This window comes from Cavia porcellus, unplaced genomic scaffold (genome assembly GCF_034190915.1).
Source record: "Cavia porcellus strain 051 isolate PalLab524CR breed Dunkin Hartley unplaced genomic scaffold, mCavPor4.1 scaffold_25, whole genome shotgun sequence".
Lineage (NCBI taxonomy): Eukaryota > Metazoa > Chordata > Mammalia > Rodentia > Caviidae > Cavia > Cavia porcellus.
Window position 1 is genome coordinate 33,694,025 of NW_026947508.1, and position 20,123 is coordinate 33,714,147.

A 20,123-nucleotide genomic window follows, 5' to 3' on the forward strand; every position below is an offset into this window, starting at 1 on the left:
GGCCCAGAGAAGCTGCTTGACTTCACTTATTTGCCAGTGTTACGTTCCCAAGGTAACTGGGTGCAGAGCAGCCATGGGAGACAGCCAGTGGGCAGAGAGGAGGATGGAGAGTGAGCTTCTGGAGGAGTCAGCATCCTTGGCCAGAGGCGAGGCTCAGCATACACTGCACCGCATTCGAAAGCTGCAACACTCGCATTCTTGTCTTACTGCCTGCTCATGCCTGTCTTCAGAGCAGAGCTGGGGTCAGGCTGCTCTCTTTATCTACCAGCATGAGCAAGGACATGTCTTGTCTTGGACACTGTCTCCTAAATTGTAGATTCTGGAAGAAAACTACACATTCACAATAACAGAAATCTTTCTCTCTCTCTCTCTCTCTCTCTCTCTCTCTCTCTCTCTCTCTCTCCTTTTCCTCTCTTTTCTTTCTTCTGTTTTTTCCTTCTTTTTTCTTCACTAGTTTATAGAGGGTTGGGGGATTTTGTCTTTTTTTCCTTGCTTCTTTTTTTCTCTTTTTGTGCTTGTATCATCTGTTTTTCCCCTTTCTTTATTTGTTCTTTCATCTTTTAATTTTCCTCCTTTTAATGTTTCTCATTTTTATTCACTGTGTCATTTCTTGTCTCCCCTTTTTATCCTCTATTTCTCATCAGTTTTTTCTGTGACCCCTACCTAATTCTATAAACATCCCCATAACCACATTAGAATCCTTTGCCCCGTTTCTTTCTCTCCCTTCTCATATTATATGGTTTCAAATTTTCTTCTTGAATTCCTCTCTTCCCAATGCCCTATATATTTAATAGTATAACAATAAAGCTTTACTGGTCTTCAGATAAAATTACTGAGAAGATATAGCTGTCATATTTACTGCATAATAGTTATGGGTCCATATCTGGGTTGTCTTGATGTTTGTGCTATAATTGTAGATTTTTTTCTATGGGGTAAAGAGTCTTGAATAATTGGTTCTTCTGATTTGCTAATGCCCAGCTTGTGTAGAATGATAACTACTATAGCAGCTTTGCTTTATACTGATTGCATAATTGTTGCTGCTAATGGGTTTTCTCCATAAGGTAACACTCAGATTGCATTTCTGAAATTAATAATACTAGGGTTACATTTCCTGACAACTTGGTGTTCGACCAATTTCACTGCATCTTTCCCTCCCAAATTAATTTAGATGTTTGTATCTTAGAATGGAGGCAAAGGACTATAGTTGGCCATGCCCAAAATACTTGACTGAAAAGCAACTAACTAAGGAGGCCTCTGCACTAGCATTTAACTCTTTGCACAAGAAGTATGTACAAATCTTAGCCAAAACAAAATAAATAAAGGAACCAAGAGAAGACAAGGCAACAAAATGCCTCCCCCAAGTCCCAACTCCTCTAAAGTTAATTCAGAGTGCATGCTGGGGGCAGTGTGTGTGTGTGTGTTGATAGAATAAGCCATACATGCAAACTATTCAAAAAGATAATGAAGGAGCTTAGAAAATAGATCAGAGAGGTACTCAGTGGGATGACAGACAATATAACTAAACAGGTAATGGAAGTAGTAAATAAAATGATCCAGGAGCTTTCAAAAGACACTAATTAGAAGCTAGATGAGCTAAAAAAATGATATGAAACATGAACAACAGTTTAGCAAAGAATTAGAGTCCATGAAAAGGTTCCAATCAGAAATCCAGGAGATTAAATATTATATTGAAAGTATGGGCAGCAAAAATGGCCAAGGTGAGGACAGAATTTCAGAACTAGAAGATAATGATGCTTTCAAAGACGAATTATGTAAAGATACCTTAATAGCAACAAGGTAACATGAAAAAAAATCTGATAGATGGCACAAGGAAGACTAATTTAAGAATAATAGAAATAACTGAAAACTCAGAAGATACCACAAATAGCATAAAAACACTGTTCACAGAAATAATGGCAGAAATTTTCCCAAATATATGGAAAGAAATAAACGTATAGATGAGTGAGGCTTGTAAAACTCCAAATAGCTGTGACAAAGAAGAAGATGGAAGTCCATCATCAGGACAAAATAATAGAAATTGTTAGAGAAAAGTAATGAATCACCTCTAAAGGCAAATCCATTAGAACGATAGCAGACTTACTAACACAAACTTTAAAGGCCAAGTGATTTGGGGTAAAATGTTTCAAGCCCTAAAAATAGCAACTTGTCACCCTGACTTATGTCCTGAAAAACTTTCCTTCAAAATTGATGGAGAAATAAGATATTACCATGACAACAATGATCACTGCAAGAAATTCATGACCACCAAACCAGCATTACAAAAGATTCTCAAAGATATTCTGGAAAGAGACAATAAAGTCATGAATTCCACCAACTCACAATGAATGAATATACCTGGCAGGATGAGCAGCTAAAGAAGAGTAAAAAATAAGGAAATTAGTGACAGGAAAACAATGAAATGACAGGAAGGTCAATACCTGTCAGTAATAACACAAATGGTCTCAGTACCTCAGTGAAAAGACACAGACTGGCAGAATGGATCAAAAAACAAAACCCCACAATATTTAATATGCAACAAATTTAATTAAAAAGAAATTCACGATTAAAAATGGAAAGGTTAGGAAACAATATTGCATGCAGCAGGAACGCAGAGTAAAGCAGGAATAGTTATCCTAATTTCAGACAAAGTGGATTTCAAACCAAAACTGATCAGAAGAGACAAAGGTCACTGCATGTTGGTTAAAGAAACAATTCAACAGGAAGAGATAACCATAAACATTTATGCATCAAACACTGGTACACAAAACTTTATAAAACAAACACTATTGAACATGAACAATCAGATAAACACTAATATATATGATTGTATTGGAACCTCAGTACCTGACTGCCACAAATACATCAACTGAGAAGTAGCAGAGTTGAACCAAATCTTTGAGTAAATGACCTTAATAAAATCTATAGAATGTTCCACCCAACAACATAATACATATTCTTCTCAACAGTATATGAGACTTTTTTTCAAAATATATGACATAGTAGCAATTAAACATGTTCAAGTAAATACAAAAAACCAAAATCATCACATGCATACTGAAGGTTATTTCTGCCATTATTTCTATGAACAGATCTGAGAACAGCAATTAAACTAGAAATCAATGGCAAAAGAAATCAAAGTACTTAAGTAAACACATGGAAATTAAACAATACCCCTTGAATAATCAATGTATCTCTGAAGAAATTAGGTCACATAATCAAAAATCTCCATAGAAAATACTAAAATCTATAGAACACAATGAAAACAGTCCTAAGAGGAAAGTTTATAGCTGTGAATGCTCCATGGTGGGGGGCAACTAGAGGAAGCACAAATAAATAACCTTTGGGTAAGCCCTAAGATCCTAGAAAAACAAGAACAATCTACACCCAAAGCTAGTATGAGGAAGGAAATTATAAGGATTAGATGAGAAATAAAATCAAGACTAGAAAAACAACATAACGAATCAGTGAATTAAAGGGATAGTTCTCTGAAAGAGAAAAAATTAAGCAAGTCTTTAGCCAATCTTAACAAAATAAGGAATGAAAAGACCTGACTATGCAATTAGAAATGAAAAAGGTTTAAAAAAAGGTGAAATAAAAATGGGTTCTGCAAAAATCCAGAACATCATGTGTAACCACTTGGAGAACCTATACTCCAATAAAAGGAAAAATTCAGAAGAAATAGATTGCTAGAGTACTCTGAAAAAGGAGAATGAAGAGGATATCAGAAAATTGAAAGATATTTTCTGTTTACTATCACTGACCTAGAGCATCTAAGAGTATTGAAAGTTTTCAAAGATATGTAATGATGCCCAAGGAATTTGGTTTTGCAAACATTTGTCTAGTATAAATAGCTTTGTTTTGGACTTCATTCCCTTAAAGGATGAAGATGGCTTAAATTCCATGAACGTTGGATACAACCAAGGAAGTTCAAAGGTGCTGCAGCTGTGCAGTAATACTGGCAAAACAGTCTCAGTAATTGCTGCAAGGAGTACAGACTAAGGTGGTATTCACGTGGGTAGAGAACTGTGGAGTTTTAAGACCACTTCCAAGGTAAAAATTGATTACGGACTCTAGTAGAAGGAAGAGAACAGAATCAAGGAGGATTACAAGATCCTAGCGTTGGTAACAGATTTCACTGCTGGAGGGGAGAGCGTGGAGAGAAGGTGAGATGACAAATTCTTTATAACATGCCAAGTTTGAAAAACCTGTGGGGCATCAGGTGGATGTTTGAATTCAAAGCACAGTAAAGGAACTCATGGAGATGAATCCTATAACCTAGGAAGGATTCTGGAAGGAGTTATGGAGACATCAACATTTAAAGTAGGCATGCCAAGAAAGAGAACGTCAGAGGACAGAAAAAAGTGAAGAGGAGAAGAATCAGGAATGTGTAGGATCATGGCTGCAGAACAGTTTCACAGGAGTAGCTTTGAGCCCTGATGCTGAAAGAAGACACATTCTAGGGAGCTAATATATAATTGGAGGTGAAGAAGAAGGAGTAGAAATGACCGAGAGCCCTTGGAAGAATCTTAGATTAAAAACAGCTCTTTAGCTGCATGATAACTGGAAGAAGAGCATCAGACATGTTGTGTCTTTTTTGCTGACTTGTTGAAAGTTTAGATACCATTCACATGCCATAAAATTCACTTTTATAGTGTACAAGGTAATAGTATTTAGCAGTTCACAAAGTTATACAATCATTACCACCATCTATTTGTATTCAGATTCCTGCATTAATTTTCTATTGCTGTGACAAAATACTTGAGACAAACAACTTAAAGGAAAAAATGTTTAGGTACATGGTTTCAGAGATTTCAGCTCCTGATCACTTGGCCCTATTTCTTTGACCTGTGGTGAGGCAGCACATCATGGTAGTTCATGGCAGAGGAAAGCTCTCATCTCATGACACTTTGTAAGCAGAAAAGGTGGGGGGGCTGGATCTCAATATACCTTTCACATCATCAGTGACTCAGCTTTCCCACTAGACCCTATCCCTAAAACTTCCACTACTTCCCAATAGTGCCATCAACTGGGAATAAAGCTCACCATACATGTTTTGGGAGTCATTTAAGAAACAAATCACACATAGCATTCGACCCCTGGATCCCAAAAGCCTATGTGCATCTTACAGTGTGAACTGCATTCATCATATTAACAGTTTCAGCATTGCTCTAAGTCCAAAACCTCTCTGAGACTCAAGGTGAACTCTTCCCTGTAATACTAACAACAACAACAGCAACAATAACAATACTAAATAATAATAATATTACATTAAATATTACAATAAAGTTACATTAGTTCCTGGATACAATAGCACCAGGTAAACATTTCCATTCCTAAAGGAAATAATAAGACACAAGAAAGGAAGGATCAGAAGACTTACATCCAGTTGGACAGATATTATGTTTGGTAGCTCCAATTCCATGACCTGAGCTATACAGCTCTAAAGGACTTGGGCAAACCTGTCTTTATGGCCCTGATGACCCTAATCTACGTGGCTTTTCTCTACGATTAGGTGTGTTCTCTGCGTATAACTTTCCTCAACAGGTGTTCTATATACCTGACATCTCTGACTTCCTGATGTCTCTATTATAATATTGGGTTCACTTGCACAGCTTCTCCTGTCACCTTCTCAGGGGCAGCTTTTAGAAAATCAGACCCTGTTATATGGTGACTAATCTCTTAAACTTTCCTTTGAGATCTCAGTGAGAGGTTCCCTAAGTCCTTAACTCCTGCATTCTGATGTTGGAAAACCAGCACCCATATATATGAAATCAAGGATTGCTGCCAATGGAAGCTGTAGATAGTCCCTACCTGAGCCATGCCTGCAGCAAATTCTGAGGACCTGGACGGCTGAATGTAGTGCCTTAGCTCTCCAGGAAACCACTTTCCTAGGCAGCCCTATGCAAGTAGGGTGGCTCCCAAACAAAAGCCTCTGTGTTTGTGATGGACAGGGTCTTGCTGATTCCTGAGATACCTTCAAGACACCTTTCCTATTAACCTTCTGCAAGGTAAAGGGCTTCCTTTTAAAGACACTAATCCCTAGCAACCGCACTGTCTTAAATTACAGCTTTAAATGTGTTCCTTTTGTTGGAAAACTTTATGGTTTTTAAATCTTTTTGCTGTATTTTTTGTTTGTGATTCACACTGTAAATCTGGCTAAAAGCAATCAGCAATACTTAAGTGCTCAGACTGAACACTGTGCAGCCTTGGTCACTGCCAATGAACTAGTTCATCATTTTATAACTCAGCCACCAACAAAGTCTCTGGTTGTGGACAAACCATAGATAAGTTCTTTACCAGAAGGTAACATGATTGGCCTCTAGTTCAGTTCTCAAGGGTCTTAACTTTCATTTGAAACCTCGTCAGCACAACCTTCATTGTCCACATTCCTATCAGCATTCTGTCCTGATGAACTCCCATAAGAATTACCCACTGGTAGCATTCTAGGCCTCTTCTAGTCTGCTCCTCCAAACATTTCCAAATTCCGTCCACGAACCAGTTCTAAGTCTTCAGAACCACTTTGTCAAGTAACAGAAACACCCCCACTTCTTGTTACCACTTTTCTGTTAGCTTCCTAATAAAATACCTGAGATAATTTAAAAGGAGTAAAGCTTTGTTTTAGTGACGTTTCAGAGATATTAGTCCATGTCACTTGACCCTGTCAATTTGGTCGTATAGTGTGTGTGCATAGTAATGCAAACTGCTCACATCATGGCAGTTTGGAATCAAAAAAGAGAGAGAAGCAGGAGTAGAGTTCCCAATATTCAGTGCATGAGCTTTAAAGGACATTTAAGGTCCAAACCACAAAGTAGCCCCAAGGAAACTGTTTAATTATTAACTAGTCACTCCTCATTCCCCCTTTCCCAATCATTAGAAACTACTAGTTTGTTTCCTGTGTCTATGAATTTGTCCATTCTGGAAAGTACATATAAATGAAATTGTATATTGTGTAGTCTTTTGTGACCGGCTTCTTTCCTTTAGTACGTTTTCAAGATTCCTCCATGTTACAGCATGCCCCAGGACTAATTTTTTATGACAAATATCATTCCATTTCATGGATAAATGATAATTTATCCATTCCTGAATCGATAATCAGTTGTTTCAACTTTTTGTCCTGTGTATATGTTGTTGTGAATATTTGTGTTCAAATTTTTGCGTAGACGAATTCTTCTGAATATATATACCCAAGAGTGGAACTGCTGGGTGTCCACTGATTTTTGTTGGGAGTCACTTGACCTTGTTCATAGGCTGAGCTAGAGAGCCAGTGCAGGAGTGGAGGGAGGAAAATTGGATGGAGAGGAAGAGGGAAGTGCTGGAAAAGACAAAATCTACTTTTTCCTGCGTCGTCATTTACTCTGATTAACAGAACCCTAAGCAGAGAGACACTAACCTCACTTCACATTTACTAGATAAACCTCACTTCACATTTACTAGATATTCTGTACACACTTCACATTTGCTGGGCAAGGAACAGATTCAGCGCGTTAACAACGCGCCTCAGAGCTAGGTCGCAGCTGTTTATCTCTTTCTGATGCAGTTCACAGTTCTGGGGTCCCCCTGCTTAGACCCTGGCCCATTCAGGGTTAGTTTCCTCCCGCAGATTCGTTCACAGGTAAATAAGGAGCCTGAGGCTGATTCCTTGCTCCTCAGGCCAGCAAGTGCTCCTGTCGTTTGCGGATAATAATCCACGTCTAGATACCAGCGAAAGGGGACCGAAAACACCCACATTCAGCGTTTAACTACGGCTTGCCAAACTATAGCGCATGCGCCAGTTCCTGTCCAAGGAGGGGGCGGGGAGTAGGCGGGGCGGCCATAGCTCCGACCAATAGGAAGCGGGTACCCCCGCCCTTCGTGCCGGTGGACCCAGTTTGACCCCGGCGGTGGGCGAAGGAGGCGGGACCAGCCGCACGGTCGGGAGGGGGCGGGGCCCGCGCCCGGGAGGCGGGGCCTGGGGCTGTCAGTCCGCGCCCGCCAACGCTGCCGCGGCTCCTCGCATGCTGTGGCCCGGGTGGCTGCCAGCGTCGCCGCCCGCCACCCGCTGCCCGGCATCCCTAGCTGTCTCTCGCGTCCCAGCCCGGTGCGCAGGTAAGGCCGGCCGCGGCTGCGGAGCCCTCGCGCCCCTCATTGGGATCGGTCCGCCGCTCGGGCGCCCCCTCCGGGCTGTGTCAGCGCCGAGGCTCCCCTGGCTGCCCGGGGGCGGTCCCGGGGGGCGGGACGACAGCCCTCCCCATCCCCCTGCTGCTCCGGCGCGGCGCCGGCAGCCGGGCTCCCTGGCTAGCCTCGCATCCTAGCTTGGGGAACTGGCCCTGAATACCCTCTGGTGCCGTTTGCACAATCGCGGAGACTGGGGGCTGGGGTCTTCACCCCGCCTGGCCCCACACCTGTCGCCGAGTCGCGCGCTTAGGCAGAGGACAGAGACCCTGTGCGATCCCGGGGCCGGGAAAGTTTCACTTTGTGGTGCGGGTTTGTTGACATCCAGTAGATGCGGGGGGGGGGGGGGCCGCGGGGGAGGATGTAGGCTGAGCAAAGGATGCGCTTCGCGAGCGGCGTTGCGTTTGCCCTGGGGTGGCCCAGGTCCAGGTTTCGCTTCCAGAAGTCCTGCCCAAAGCCCTGTTCTGGGGATGGAGGCTGTTGAGGAGAACGCGGGTCCCTCCGCTTCTACATTAGCGAACCCTGGATTGCGGCAATCTGGGGACAGCTCGGCCTTTTGCTCCCCCGCCCTTATAAATTTAGCATTGACATTTAGACCAAGTAGGCGAATTGACTTAGCATTATCTTGACACTTTGTATTTGTGAGGTGCTTAGCCATTCTTGATTAGTTAATTAACAAGGTGGCAAAGCAAAGTATCTGAAACGCATGATTAATTTTTTTTTTTTTTTTTTTTTTGCAACTGTTTAAGAACCATTGAGGGCTTTAGGCTCTGTGGTGAGAGATGCTTTTGGCCAAGGTGCTGCCAGGAGAGCTATTCAATGTCTTTTGGTTGCTTGAGAAAGCTTTAGTAGTAATGGCAAAGCTTTCTCTGCCACTCCCTGTCTGTGTTGTTTATTGAGGGTCTCCAGTTTAAGGTGGGTTCTTTTATTTATTTATTTTTTTCACTCAAGCAAAAGAGGAATTTGAAATGTTGTTGATGAAGCTGTTAAGGAAAATCTGAGTTTCAGTAAGTTTGGATGCTGTCTGATTTCCTGGGTTACCCTCCTGGGCAGATAACCTGGACTCTTCTGGTTTTTGCCCTGGCTTCCCAGTATGACTGTATCCAACTAGGTAGGCGTTACTGGGTCCTCATTTAAACTGAAGACTTCTTGCCACCTGTGGTTTAAGATCTGCCTAGGGACATCCTCTAAGAGTAGGTTTAATTAGCACTTTCATCTACCCATTAGGCAATACAGTTTGAAACCCTTTCTAACCAGGCACTGTTGTAGTGTTGAATCTTTAATAATATCTGATTCATTTTAATAGCATTTCTATAATAATCTTTCTATTAGTGTACCAGTTCTGCAACACCAATACTTTTAATACAGAAGCAGCCGTTTACTAGAAATGTGATCATGGCAAAAACAATTCTTAAACAGGTTTGCAACCCACTTTACTTAGATAATTACCGCTACAGGCTAAGTTTCCTTTCTTTTTAATTTCTTGGTGCATTAGGTGTTACAGTGGTTTTGATCTATGAGGTCTTTATGAGGTCAGGCCTCCCAGTAGTAATGGCTTCGGTTACTATGTCAAACTGAAGTATTTTTTTGACTAATATTATATCATACTGATTGTTTTGGGCGAGGGTAAGGCTCTAAGGTTACAAGATTGAGTTTTGATTTGCTGTCTATATTTTTAAAAGGAAGATATTGGTTATATTTGGGGGATTTATATGAGAGTGTTGATAATTTTTCTTAGCATGTACAAGGCATTGTTTTGAATACTTTACAGATATTAAGTTACCTGATTTTCATAACTACCCTGTAAGAAAAGTACTGTTATGATCTGATATTTAAGAGTAACAGTTGCTTAACTCAGGTTACACAATTAAGCAAATGACAACCAGATTCTAACCTAGGTAGCCTGAGTTCTGAGTTCTTATCCTTAACCAATGTGCATTTCTGACTCTATAGGGTATTCTCACAACAGGTATTTATTTTTACCTACTGTTCATACAGCTTTACATTCTGTATCATGGGTATTTTATAGGGTCAAAAGCAGCATTAGCTTAGGTCCTAATTTTTTACCAGCTCATTTGTGATTTTGATGAAGAAATTTTATTTTCTTGTCTTCTATTTTTTCATTCATGGACTAACAATTGTTGAAGCAGAATGAATGACTGGCTTTACCATCCTAGTTATCGGGAGAGATAAGTCAGTGCATGCAAGAATTAAGTGTCCTCTGCTATTAATTGAATATCAAATGGGTGGAGTATGTGTATATTATGTGTCAAAGAAAAGCACTAGGGGACCATACATTCTGCTGCTACCAGTGTCTGCCCATGGAACTGCGATGATTGAGAGACTTCACCTTGAACACTTAAGACTTGTTTTATTTTGTTGTATCCAGCATTGTTTCTTGTAATAATAAAGATGAAGGACAACAAGAAAAAAAATCATCTTACAGAAGTGGGGTAACCATGTGCAGGATTATATAAGAGGCACTTGTTGGGGATCGTTTTGCATCACTTTGCGGGAGGCTTTGGATCAAATTATGGCAGCACTTGAATGGCAGACACGGGGTTCACGGAATCATGGCAAGTTAGGGCTAGAGAGAAACTTTAAAATTCATTTTGTGTAGCATCTTCCTCCTCCCTTCATCCTCTGTAGAGTGGATAAATGCCCCCATGTGTGATCATTTGTGCTCATTCTGCTCCTACTTAGGCACTTCCATAGGCAAATATTTGGTTTGCTTCACAAATTGTGCATTATAGAAGAGAGAACTATGCCTGGTGATAGGAAATGGGAAACTGCAGATGAATCCTGGGCCATTCTGGCTTGTGCTCTTGAAAGGCTGAACATTGTTAGTGTGAAATGAGGATTAGAGAGGAAAGGCTAAGGCAGGAGAGCAGTTAGGAGGCCAAGTCCAGAATCGATGATGAGGTGATCCAGGTTAAGGCAGGCAGTAGCATGTGATGGGTAGAGGAAAGAGTGCATCTCAGTGACAGAACCCTTTGCACCCGGTAACTGCCTGCTCACAGCATCAGAGTCAACATTGCCTGGGGACAGGAGAGGGTAGATGTTTGAGGGAGCCACTGACAGCTGAGAGGTTCAGTAGAAGGCGAAGGCAGTTTTATATATGCTTAGATCCCTCAAAGCTTTGTAATAGACCGCGGTTAACATAGGCCTCTGCAGACCAGAAAATAATTTGTTTTTTCTTCTCAAGAAGGGAGTGTACCATTAAACAGAGTGGGAAACTCCCTCTGCCTAATGAAGAAAAACAGCAGTATTTCCCCATGGGTGTTGCCGGGGCATCCAGGCTGGTTTAATTTTCTTCTTGGCCAAGTTGGGAGTTAGATAATTTTCTGGCCTCACAGGTGTGGAGGTTGCGGGACAGAGCGGTGGAGGCTGCTTTGGAGTATCCTTACAACTCCACGTCTTGGGGGTGGGACTGGGAGTTGGTGCTGTAGGTCTGGAGAGTTTTAGTTGAGAAAAGATGGGTATGCAGGGGAGGGGGTCCTAATGTGACTGTTTTGGAGGAGAATCAATAGTATGCATTGATAGTGATTTTTTTTCTTTCTGATTTTGTTGGGAAATGTTCTTTTAACAGATTCTGTTCTGTTCTCCAGCCAGTCTCATTAGATACCTGTGCTGGAGAGCCAGTGTGCATCATGGTGAGTGCTGAAGAAGCTGTGGGAAGCTTTTCTTTCCAGTTTCAATTCAAATTGTGTAGTGCTCCAGGAGGGCTGGAGCTTGGAGGGGTGTGGTTTGAGATGTTTTGATGACCACATTGACTGGAAAACATAATTTGGGGGAAGCAAATAAGATTTAACCCAGGAAGCCACAAAGGCAGGGAAGATATAGTTACAAATGTTAAGTCCATTTTTCTCATTACTTGATTTCTGGCTTGGGATGTAACATTTCTCAAATAGTCATATTTATAAATTTATAAGTTATAATATTATCTAATGGTATATGTGGAAATAAACTGTATCAGATCATTTTCTTTTTTGGTCATGACACTATTTGCCTTGTTTATCCCATGTCTTTTAGGCTAGTGCTTCTCAACTAAGGGAGGTTTTTGCCTCCCGAGGGACACTTGGCAATGGTTAGAGACATGTTTGGTTGTCACGATTGCAGATGGCATATGTGCTGTTGGCATCTAGTGGCAGCTGGCATCTTGTAGACACCAGCGATTCTGCTGACCATCCTATAAACCATAGAACAGTGCTCCTCCTTACCCCCAAAGAACTTTAGCCTAACACATTAACAGTTTTGAATTTGGAAAACTTCACCTTATGTGATTTTAAAAAATTCTCATTAGAAGCAAACAAGTTAAAGGAAGAAGCAGAAGAAAATTAAAGTGTTCTTTGACCTCTTCAAAGTGAAAACAGTATCCTCACATGTGATATCCAGGAGGAAGACCCAACTAAACACGCTGACAAAACGCGGGCATTTGTCTGCCACCCCTGTTTCAGTAGTTGGATTACTCAACATAGTAGTTTAGAACAGGAAGTAAAGGCCCTTACAGTGGGAGGAGGCCTGAGGGGTAATCTGTGGAGGCAGAAGATTTTATAGGCTGGGAAGGGAAGCTGGGTCCTGCCAGAATAATTTTTAAAAGTTCTAGGGAATTTTTCAAAGGTTACTTTGTTGAGGACATTGAGTATAGCCCTCAGAAGATACAATCTCTGCTCCCAGGGCACATGGCCCTCTAGGCTATGGTCTGACAGCCTGAGCACTTCCTAGATTGTTCTGTGTGCAGGTTTCTTTTTAGGTTGTATGTGTGTCTTCCTCCCCCTTTAACAAATCTTGGAAAATTTTAAAAATGTACAAATTTGAAAAAAAAATATACTGAGCCTCTGTTTACATAATGTACATTTTCAATAAAAGTCAGCTTCTGGGTATTTTCTTTATCTGTGCTCTGTCTCTGAACCTCCTTTTCTCTGTCTTTTTTTTTTTTTTTTTTTATAGTGCTGGGGGTTGAAACCAGGGCCTTCCTTATGCATTCTAGGCTCTGTCACTCCTTGAATCCAGACCCTCCCTTTTCTTAGGCCCAGAAATAGCATAAATAATTACTGATCACCTTCCTACTTGGAGAGGCTTGGCAGTTAAAGAGGTAAATGGTTTTCCATTACTTGGGTTGCCCCAGAGGAAAAGCAGTAGTGGGCATGCATGATTATAGAATCCACGACGACATGAGAAATAGGAATAGACTCAGGCAAATCTGGGGTTTGGGGCTCAGCTGTTCTTCCTGAGAAAGTATAGGGGATCAAAGATGACTTCCTTTCTTTTTAAACCCTCAGGATAGAAAAGCCTACTTATAATTTTCTGCTGGCAAAAACATGTTTTGGGATTCACTCATAGTGGGTCCTCTTCATTTCTAATGGAAGTGTAGCTTCTATGGCTCCTTTGGGAAAACCCCTTTTCTGTTTATGATCCTCTAGGGATGCGTTGTTTGGGTTAAGTCCAGTGTCCTGCGCAGCTTCTGTCTCATACCAGATGGGTCTTCACAGAGAAACTTGGAAAATGTAGGCTGGGCTGGGGTGCGAGAAAGGTGAGCTTTCTAGGACTTGAGAAACACCTTGGCAGCAGTGGCTTCCTTCTCTGCATCTATGGGAAGATAGAGAACCCCTGTCAGCCACTGACAGCCTGTGCCATGCAGAGACAGCATTGCAGTTTACACTTTGCAAATAAGACTTTCTTTTCTCAGTCGTGTCTCCCTGAGCTACAGGCTTAATTTTTTAGGCCACTGGGGCATTGGCATGTCTTTACTTGATTCAGTATTGTGTTGTAATATGCATATAGAAATGACTTCAAGAGTTGAGAGTCTTGAATAATCAGATAATTAATGTCTGTGAATTTTAATTAGTACTGGTTTCTACCAATTTAGACATTTTGGACTAAGTTCACAAGCAGCTACGTTGGTGGGAAGACTTGGCCCCTGAAGGGCTGTATTTCCCATCCTTAGTCCACTTTTAAATGCATCTTATTGCACAAAGATGTGTATGTGGCAGTAGCTTCTTATGAACATTTTGCATCACATGTTAGATTTTTCTAGTACCATGCCTTTCTTTGGGTAGAGTAGTTCCCTAGTCTGTAAATAGTAGGATTATTAATTCTGTGCCTCCCTGTGTTCCAGGCCCATTATTTACATTTACTTTGTTTTTTAGAACCCTTCTATATAAGAATTAGTATTTTCATTTTTCAGATGAGGAAACTGAGGTTTAGACAAGTTTAAGAATGTTAGGAAGTAGCAGAAGTTTTAGCAACCTCATTTGATTCTAAGCCAGTTGCTTTCCACTAAGCCATCTGCCTCCTATGGTTAAAGTTGGCATGAATTTATTTATTTATGGTACCAGGATTGGTGGAGAAGATAGGGCAGTTGCTGTGAAAGGGGACTGAGAGCTCTGATTACTCCAGCCAATGAAATCTTCACATTGAGCCCTCTGGGAAACATTGCCTTTAAGTGTGATAAATTACCTGTGTCCTACTTCTGAGCTGACTGTATAAAACAGAAGTCATGTACTGATATCCCTGAGCCAACTTTGGTCAGCAGGTGTGTTTTATTTGGTCTTCATATGGTTTTATTTTTAAAAAAATAAAATCATTTTTCATTTAAAAAGTCAGACATTTCACACTAAAATAGACCACTCCCTGATGGTCTCTCTTGAACCATCAGGAGACCCAACAACACTAGGCTTGCATTCCTCCTTGATAGTACAGTGGCTGCTGTTTTTGGATGTAGTACACGTCCCCCATTTTACCCTATTTCCTGCTATGCTGTCTTCACTCATTTATCTTACCTGCCAGAAGTTGGAAGACATTTGAATTAGGGGCATCCTAATGGAGGTTATGTACATTCCCTCTGCCAGTGTCAGGATATATTAGAGGAGGATTGTTTTGTGTTTGAATTAAAGCTCTCCAGCATTTTTCCCCTTAGAGAGAGCTGGAGTGGGTAACTCTCCTTGGTATGTGATCAGACAAACCCACTTTCCTCACCCTGCATCTCCAACTACTATATATCGAATTGGACTCTGGATGGATTTTTGGACAATGACAGAGCAATCAGATTTGGATTCGGACACCAAATTAGTGACCTAAGGAGCCTCAGGCAGAAAGAATTTGTAAACTCAGGCTGAAAATGGTGACCTGAGGATGGTGGATTTGTGATTAAAGAAGCAAAAGGCAAGGAGGTGAAAGATCATATGGCATCAGAGAAGAAGGAGTTGTGTGGTCTTCACTTCTACTGTGATTCTTGTAATGGAACTCCTCTGTCCACGGCGCTTGCCGAATGTTAATTGAATGCTTGCTATTAAGCCTGACTCTGTCTAGTTGCCTGTGGTATGTCAGTGAACTCAAACAGACAAAGACCATGCTGTTCTAGGGCTTGCATTTTGATAAAGGAAAATGTCTAATCCAAGCAAAAGTGCTAGTAATTATAAAGCATGCAAGTTAATAATAACTACCAAGAAGAGAAATAAAACTGCATAAGAAGACAGAGAATGGATATATGAGGCAGTGGTAATTGGAAGAGTGGTTCTAGGAAGTCCTTTTGATAATGTAATATTTGAGCAGAGACATAAATGAAGTGAAAAGGAGTGAGCCGTTCGGAAACTTAACAGTGGAGCACTCCTTACAGATGGTTCAGCAAGTACAAAGGCCTGCAGTGGGAATAACTTGACCTGTGTGCAAAGCAGTAAGAGGATATTGTGGCTAGAGTGCTACCCACGATGGGAGAGGAGGTGAAGGGTCGGTGAGTTTTCACGGCCGTATTAAAGACTTCGGATTTTAGTCTATGTAAGGTATAAGACTAATGAGAGATTCTGAGCACAAGTGTCGTGATCTAGCTTACGTCTTAAAAAATGTAAAAGACGCATGAAGAGTAGACTCCAAAGTAGCTAAGGTGAATGCAGAAAGACTGACTAGGAGAGTGTGTAATAGTCAAGATAAAATACTATAGTGACTTAGTCCAGGCTAGAGGTGGAGGTGGCAAGAAATGGCTGAGTTCTGGGTCTGTTTTGAAGTTAAAGTTGACAGGGCTTTCTATGTATTGGATGTTAAATTGATGAGAAAAGAGAGAGCAAAGATGACTTAAACTCTTGAGCATAAATATTGCTACTTTGGGCGTTTTATTCTTCTTCCTGGAAAACATCTAAAAGCAAAAAGTAAAATGGGAAACAAATTAAAACCTTGAAAACTTTATTTACAGAAGAGAGGATTTTAATGCATAGATTTAAACATACATGTACAGTCTATCCTAAGTAGATGAACTTGGGTCCAAGACTGGTGGGAGGGGTTGCCGTGAAGCAGCACAGCCGTGGTGAGAGCCTAGCAGTGGGGGATTTTAGAAAGTACCAGAAAGTCCATATTTTTTTTTTAAGGTGCAAAGTACATCCTGACATGAAAACTTTGTATCCCTTAAATTCGCAACAATTTTAGGAATTGGCTGTATACTCTTGGAAGGAGACTTTCTGGATATATTTTGGTTCCGAGAGCAAAAGAAGAGAAGGTGCATAAAGTCACATAGGTGAGTCACCATATTGCTAGAAACTGTTCTTTCTCTGTGGTAGCAGGAAAGAAAAGAGCCTTTTAAGCTGTGGAAACAGCTCACCTAGAAATATCTGGGCATGCCCCATGCCTTCCCAAGAGGAATCTCATGCAAATATTATATAATTGTCCAGGAAAATTTAGCTCAATTATAATTAAGAAAAGAAATGCCAGACTTCTATTTCTGACAGTGGTAGGCTAAATAGTTCCTCTGAAAATGTTAAAATGTTTTTTTGTTTATTTTGTTCGATGTGGTTTGGTTTTTTGAGGCGCGGCCTCAGTATGTGGTCCAGGCTAGCCTCAAGCACACAGCAGTCTTCAGCCTCCCCAGTGCTAGGTTTACAGGTGTACACCAACATGCCTGGCTGGATATATTTTTAAGGTTTAAAATATTTTAGGTTTCTGTAAAAACATAAAGAGTTAAGAAGTTATAAGGGAACTTCAGGCCAAGATCTATGGTCCAGTGGGAAGTGAGAGAGCTAGATAAAACACTGGATCATCTAAGTTGCTTTTGCCTTGAGAACATTTGTTGATTTGGTATAGACTTTGATTTTTGCAGCCTTGTAGAACAAAAAGTTTAGAAGTCAAGTAGCTGGGTTGCCCAAGGAGGAGAGTCTGATAGGACACCATTTCTATATAAAGGTGGCATTTCCCGATAACGGTGAACCAAAAATAAAACCATGTTCCTCACTCCACTGGAATAGCAAGGAAAACAGAAAAAGAAAGAAAGAAAAGAAAAAAGAAAGAAAGAAAGAAAGAAAGAGGACTTGTAGTGTGTCACCGATCTTTTCACAGATATTGTGGATGGTTGTATGTCATATCAGTTTAACCCTAGGTACCTGATATAAATCTCAGATATAAATCTTTTTTGGAAGAAGATACTTTCTTCATAATTTCCCAGCATGAATGATTAGTATAATCAGACAGATTAAGACATACAAGAAAGCAAAACATGAGGAAATGGCAGAAACAACTGGTAGAAAAGCCTCACAATTCTTTATGTGTTATTAAGTATAAATTCAAATAAAAAGTTTTACTTATGTTTATGGAAATAAAGGAAAGCTGGTAAATGTCTTCAATAAGTGGATAGCAATTAAGAATAGCTTGGCAAATTTAAAAAAAGATCAAACAAGAATTCTAGAATTAAGCCACCAAACACTAAAACTTAAAAATGCAATGGCTTAAATTAGATAGCATAGTTAATAAAAAAGTGATTAGTAAATCTGATGCTAAGGCAGAATGATAGAGGATGCTGACTAAGGAAGCAAGAGGAAAATATGCAAGGGAGATTAAATGACACGAAGAATTGAATAGCAAGATCTAAAGTGCACTTAATTGGAGTTTGAAAAGGAAGGGAATGAAAGAATGGTAAAGCAATTATTCAAAGAGATCTTCCCAGAATTGATAAAATTTATAAGTCCTTCCTAAACAGCACCAAAGAGAAAATCTTGAAGGCAATCGGAAAGAAAGGAAAAAAAAAAAAAAAGACAAATTACCTTGGAAAGAGTATTTACATACTCCCCCCGGTTGGGGTACCAGAAGACAGTGGAATGGTCTGTCCCTGACAATTTAGAATTCTGTACAAGGACAAATACCATTTAGGACTGATGGAAACATTTTCACATAAAGAAGAAAGTAGAGTTTTCTACTACGGCAGTGATTTTACTTCCTAAAGACTCTCTTAATTGGTATGTTGCAGGTATAAGTGATTCCATATGGAAAAGTGAAGACAAAATAAAGGATGACAGATTTTAAAAAGTTGTAAACACAGTCTTTTGAGAAATGTAAATGTAGATGAAAAAGAAAGTATAAAACAAAATTTGAATGTCTTCTAGGCTAAATTCTATAGGATTGAAATTGAGACAAAAATAGCATGTAAGTTAAGAATGGGGATAAAAGGCCCTGATATTACCTGGGAAGAAAGTAACCTTAAGCTAGGTTGACAATGTACGTTTCACTTCTGTAGTAACCACCAGAAGAATAGAAGTAAGATATGTAACATCCCAGTTAGTTGGGTAAAACCCATCTGTAACATATGGCTGCAGAAAGAATGAAAGTAAAAGATTAAAAAATTCTACTGTCAAATAAAAGCAAACAGCACATAAAGTAGGCCTTATGGTTAAAAGCATTATTAGGGATACATTAATGTTTGCACCAGGAAAATATTACAATTTGAAATTGGTGTGTGCCTAATAACAGCATGCTGTATAAAGAAAAACATGTTGGGGCTGGGGATTTAGCTCAGCGGCATAAGCGCCTGCCTTGCAAGCAGGCAGTCGTGAGTTCGATCCCTGGTACCGATAAAAAGACAAAAAAAAAAAAAAAAAAAAAAAAAAAAAGAAAAACATGTTAGAACTACAAAGAGGACTCAAAATGGCCACACTCATAGCTATGATAAATGAGAACTGCTATGTCATTGTAAAGAACTGGGTGCTGTTAGCTTATTATAAAACTATAGTAATTGTGACAACATGGCATTACTTGAAGAGTAAAGAGTCCAACAGAACAAATAGAAATCCTAGGACCTTCTTCATATTTGTGAACTCTTGATGTGTTAAAAGGAGGCACTGAGATAAAGGTGTATTTTCCAGTAAATACACTGGTGCTCATTATGTATATGAAAAATGTGTTTGATTCATTTTACATAAGAAAATCAATTTCAAAGAGATTAAAATCTTAAAAGTAGAATAATAAGATTCAGCACTGAAAAAGAAATTCATGAACTTTGTGAGGACAGAGATGATGTCAATTTTGTTCATCACTGTGCTGCAGTATCTTCTATAGTGTCTAAAACGAAGCATAAGCCCTCAGGTACTATATACTAAGTACTTACAACCATTCTCAAATAGCTTCTTAAGTATGGGAGGAATACGCATAATAAACTAAAATCATTATTTTTTGCCTTTCTTTGTTGTTCACTCCTTACGCAAATAAGCAGAGAAAAATAAGGACAGTAATTTAATCTTGCAATTATTAAAAATACTTATTTGGTGCAGAAACTATGTGTTTTGCATTAGGCATGTTCAGAGAAGAATATATAGAAATATGAAACAAATCTCTTTGGAAAGTAGTTTCCAGTCAACTTAGGAGATGGTAACAAATAGGGAAATATATTTGACAGATCTGGACCATCTTTAAAAATATAAATTTATGTTGCAGCAGTACAGAGGAGAGCAGAGGTAACACTTTCAACTTTGGAAATCTATCATGGGGGAAAAAGCTTGGTCTATATGTTGAAGGACGGTAAACTTATGGATAGGAAGAGAGGAGGAAAGATAGCATTCCAGAGGAGGGATGAGAATGAAGCCTGCTTTGTAGGCAAGAGGAATTTAAAGTGCTTTGGGGAGCAGAACAATCTTCCCAGCACAAAATCAGAAGATAGATTAATAGACAGATTCTTTACGAATAAATAGGAACAGATAAGTAGAAGATTTCTGAAAAATACT

At 39.9% G+C, this 20,123-nt stretch overlaps 1 protein-coding gene across 2 annotated transcripts in view; it reads left to right on the forward strand.

Moving 5' to 3' along the window:
• The first annotated feature begins 7,924 nt into the window (after positions 1–7,924).
• Hivep3 (HIVEP zinc finger 3) overlaps positions 7,925–20,123 on the forward strand; it is a 433,036-nt gene continuing 420,837 nt past the window's right edge. For both annotated transcript variants that reach the window (XM_063236192.1, XM_063236193.1), the window contains exon 1: positions 7,925–8,085. The gene's annotated coding sequence lies outside the window, so the exon portion shown is untranslated. The remainder of the gene's footprint in view (positions 8,086–20,123) is intronic.